The sequence below is a fragment of the Bison bison genome, unplaced genomic scaffold (assembly GCF_000754665.1).
Source record: "Bison bison bison isolate TAMUID 2011002044 unplaced genomic scaffold, Bison_UMD1.0 scf7180017863877, whole genome shotgun sequence".
Lineage (NCBI taxonomy): Eukaryota > Metazoa > Chordata > Mammalia > Artiodactyla > Bovidae > Bison > Bison bison.
The window spans coordinates 116419-121225 of record NW_011494449.1 but is presented as its reverse complement, the minus strand read 5'-3'; the positions used below and the strand labels follow the sequence as shown (position 1 = coordinate 121225).

Here is a 4807-nt window from a genome sequence, read left to right as displayed (position 1 = left end):
GACAGGTGATGGACAGGGAGGCCTGGAGTGCTGCGATTCATGGGGTTGCAAAGAGTCGGACATGACTGAGCGACTGAAATGAACTGAACTGAACTGAATCTTTCATAACTCAGAACAAAATGGCTAAGAGAATGGTGACCACAGTCTGCATCTAAAACATGTGTATTTCTTTCTGTATCTGGGAGGATTTTCTGAGTTTTGGGTACCTTACTATAGTAAAATATATACTTATATCTAAGGAGATCCAACCAGTCCATCCTAAAGGAGATCAGTCCTGGGTGTTCATTGGAAGGACTGATGTTGAAGCTGAAACTCCAATACTTTGGCCACCTGATGCCAAGAGCTGACTCACTGGAAAAGACCCTGATGCTGGGAAAGATTGAGGGCGGGAGGAGAAGGGGATAACAGAGGATGAGATGGTTGGATGGCCTCACCAATTCAATGGACATAAGTTTGGGTAAACTCTGGGAGTTGGTGATGGACAGGGAAGCCTGGCGGTTCATGGGGTCACAAAGAGTCAGGCACGACTGAGGGACTGAACTGAACCGAACCAAACTGAAGGCATACCCATCATTTCACTTGTTACTATCAGATCTCTCTATTTGATTGTCTAGTCCTCAAATAGAAGTGCTTTGGGTAGGGGGTGGGGTAGCAATAATAATATGACCTGGTATCCAAACTGAACACACAAGCACAGATCACTTTCCAAAATGTCCATGATTTCAGAGCATAAATGCAGACACACCCTTAAAAGAAGCATTGGAAAGGAGAAACTCTGGCCAGCTTCCTGAACCTCACTGGATCCAATTGGACTGGGTGATGACAGAGATCAAATGATGTGGTGATTGGACAGAGGGCCGGGAAGAACTGGCATCTTCAGGGCTGCTGAAAAAAAGCCATCTCAACCCCACCAAGCAAAGCAAACTGAAAGTAAGTATGTGAGTAATCGAATGCACATGGGGATGCGCCTCACAAAATGAAGTCTGTGCTTTCCCAAAGGAGGAATTTCCAGGTCTTCAACAGCATCTATCCAATGGCAAAATCAACACGTTACCCTTTCCAATTGAGAAACTGAACCTTTGGCTTCTACTAAAGGTAAACAAGCAAAATCTCCTCTTGGTCATGGTACGCTCCATTTTCCTCTTCCACTTCTATATCCCCCTTATCTAAATAACTTTGTTTCTGGCTTGTTTCTAAGTACACTGAGATTTTTGCCCCTAATTTGGGGAAGTTTTCTTTAAAATAGCAGTGTTCCTTAATTCTGCTTTTTATGATGTCTTTGGTAGAATGTTAGCTCAGTTGCCTAGAGATGTGATTTTCCTGTGCACCTCCATTTCCACGGTGCCTTCCCACCCTCTCATGAACAGCATGAGAAGACCTCTCCTCTGGCTTTAGGGATAGAGTCCCCACAGGGCACCAAAGACCATTTCACCATCAGCTGATCTCTTCTTCCTTTACTTCCCTTATCACTTGCTTGTCATGGTGAGAAAAAAAAAAATAATAAGTTTACCTTCTCACTGCCCACCTTACATACTTCCCCAACCCCAGACCCTTCCAGAGGGGTAGGACAAGAATTGCAAAATTCTTTTCTTCAGGTTCATAGTCCTACAGAAGAATAGTCTCAGAATAGGGGCTTTGAATAAGGAAAATCTTGAAAATGAAAGCCTGAATGAGGACACAAAGAAAGAAAAACAAAGGAGGACACCCTGTCCAAACTTGGATCCCTTTTTAAAAAAAAAAATTATATGGATTCCATTTTCGTAGAGGGAAACAGAGAAGAAAATACAGCAGCACTTAAGGAATTTCCTCTCATCAGTTTTTCTCCGGTCCCTTGATTGTGTTTAAGCCTCGCTGAGTACTTTGCCTACGGTCCCTGGTGTAGTGATTTGCATCCCCGTCTCTGGGTGGCTGTAGGCCAGAGCTGGCAGCTGTCTCAGTCCAATTCTGGCTAGGAAAGGTAAGGATCTCTGGTTTTTGAAAGATCTGGAAGAGAAATGTGGAAGTCTTTGGAGGGGTGAGGTGGGGTAGGAGGATGTAGATTTAATTCATGAATTGGAAGCTTTCTGAAAAGCTTTCAAAGCTTAAAGGAATCTCCTGGAGCCTTGTGTTTAAAAAGAACCAGAAAGATTTCCTCTCCCTTCTGAGCAAAGGCTTGCAGAAGAAAAAGGCTAGTTGCTTTATAGATGAGATTTTGCATCGGGGGCAGGTGTTTCTTAAGGCACTCTCAGGAGGGTTTAATTTCTAACAGGCACAGAAAGGAGGGAGAAAAAGTCATTCAAAGACTTTTGATCACTAGTAATTCTCTTTGAATTTTGATTTGAAGACTTAAAAGTCATTTAAAACTGTAGGTGTACTTGAGTGTAATGATAGGTATCTATTCTTCATTTTTTTTAAAGTCATTTCATCTTTTTTTCTAGATTGTTTTTGATATGGGTCATTTTAAAGTCTTTATTGAATTTCTTAAAATATTGCTTTTATTTCATGTGTTTTTTGTGTTTTTTTTTTTTGGCCTCCAGGCATGTAGGATCTTGGCTCCCCAACCAGGGATCGAACCTGTACCCACTGCATTGAAAGGGGGAAGTCTTGACCATTGGACATCCAGGGAAGCCCCAGGTATCTATTCTTGAAATACAATTTCTGCTTTATCCCAAAGCTTTCTACTTCTCTGTATCAATCAGTGCAAGTCATCAGCTGTTAGAATCTGAAGACATGCATCTGTGTGTGCGGGCAGATGCAGCTCTGTGAATAAGAATTAGAATTCTGAAGCCTGAAAAGGCTGAGGAGGGCTTGGGTGTTAGGAGCAACACAGACAGACCTACCCTGCTCCCAGCTCATAGACACACTCTGCCCCTCATTATAAATTCAGCCAAGAGCTTACCAGTTGCCTCTGGCTTCTTTCTGGGAGAAATTCAAATCATGTACCTTTGACTTTGACAATGGGAAAGCATGGTCTTCAACAGGATAGGGTGATGTTCAGGGCTTCAGTGGGGTCATTGGATTATGCTGTGGGGAGGCGGAAGAGGCCCCTGCTAGAAAGTAAAGAGGAATTGCCCCCAAAGGTCACAGTTTGCAGTGGAAACATAGCTGCTCTCAAACAGAGCTCCTCAAGAATCCCCAGTATCCCCATCCTCCCAGGGCATTGCTGGCCAGTGCTTAAATGCTCTGGTTCTAAATACCCCTTATCTCGAATACCAAGCAACAGCACTCCTCCTGGAGGGTGGCTGTGTCCCTTATAACCACATCTTTAAAGTCTGAGGATAGTAGCTGAGGCCCTCCAGCCCAGCTCAACAGGCTGGGCTCCCTGACTCAGCAAAGCCTCTGGAGCTTTTCAGCTTTATTTCTTTTCAATGAAGAAATACTTCTCGCCCCTGTCCCTTTATGACAAAATCACCAGGGCCTTATTTCTAGGCTAGGCTGGAAAGAGTGAGCTCTGGTAGAACAGCGGTGAGGTGCCTAAGAACATCCATGCCTTCCACCAGCAATTAGAGAAACTTAACTCAAGAGAAAGAAGGAAAACAAATCTCCTTCAAGATTTAACTTATATTTTAGTGTTACTTATATCAGTTGAAAGTAAGTTATTAAAACTTGTACAGACTAAAAATAGAAGATGACTTTTTTTAATATAAATTTATTTATTTTAATTGGAGGCTAATTACTTTACAATATTGTAGTGGTTTATGCCATACATTGACATGAATCCACCACGAGTACAGAAGTATAGGATGAGCTTATAAGAGTCACCCGGTATGATCTCATTTTTCACTCCAAAAAACAATCTGTGGCTTTCAAATTTTAAATAGTTCATGTGTCGCTTAAAGCCCATTTGGCAACAGGGGGTGGGAAATAGACCTTTACCTTTATTGTTTGAGAATATGATATATCCAGTCATATGTATTTGAATATTGCAAATATCTTCTCCCTTAAAGTGGGTCTAGGAGCAGCTGATTAGCATCAGCCAGGATCAAGCTACAGACCTACTGAATCAGAATCTGCATTTAACAAGCCCCTTGCAGGATTAGTGTGCCCGTTAAAGACTAGAGTTAAACCAAGAGTCTCTCTCTCTCTATGACATTTGTCAGATTGCTTAACATTTCTGAGCCTCATTATAAACTGCTTATAAACTCCTTTGTAAAGTTGTGAGCATTAGTGTTAATACGTGCACCTTGCATGTGCCATGCCCATGGGAGGTGCTCTATAAATGAGAGATGGTGATGATGACAATTTCAGTATTGCCAAGGCTACTCACTTCCTAGTAATCATGTTTAAATCAGAATGACTGGTTTTCACCCTTAACCACAAACATTTGTATCTTCCACCCTCATTCCTAAATGAATTATCATCCAATGAGACAAGCGGGGGAGGGAGGTATTACGCTTCAGATGGCCAGCACACACACACATGAAGAAAGAACACTCAGGAAACCTAGGAACATAGATTTTTGTTGGCTTAGAGGCTGGATTCAGCTGCCCGATGACTTCACAGCTGTTCCCGCAGCCCTAAAAGTGTCTGTCCCTTCGGCCCCGTCCCCTCAGCTGGGTCTGCAACGCTGACTCGGGGATTTTCTTGTGAAAATGCCTGCTGGGCGGGGGAAGATTTGGAGTCTGGCTGGGGAAAAAATGAGTAATGCAAAGCAGTGCGCTCAGTAAAGGCTGCAAGAGAAATAAAAGTAAAAGCTGCCTCCTGTGTCTCTGGGGACTCTAAAATGATTCTGACTTATCATGTCACTGAGCAGAGCTGGGGGAAGCCAAAACTCAGAATCTGCTGGCAAGGAAAAGAAAGAAGAAAAAAAAAAAAAAAATGGAAGGGA

The 4807-nt window shown here is 42.7% G+C and overlaps 1 protein-coding gene across 4 annotated transcripts in view; it reads left to right on the top strand.

Annotated features, from left to right (window-relative positions):
- Positions 1 to 1872: 1872 nt before the first annotated feature.
- The window catches only part of TMEM100 (transmembrane protein 100), a 6005-nt gene continuing 3070 nt past the window's right edge, over positions 1873 to 4807 (top strand). For 2 of the 4 annotated variants that reach the window (XM_010833722.1, XM_010833719.1), the window contains exons 1-2: positions 1873 to 1957; positions 2517 to 2613. The gene's annotated coding sequence lies outside the window, so the exon portion shown is untranslated. The other 2 variants (XM_010833721.1, XM_010833720.1) reach the window with 2 other exon arrangements.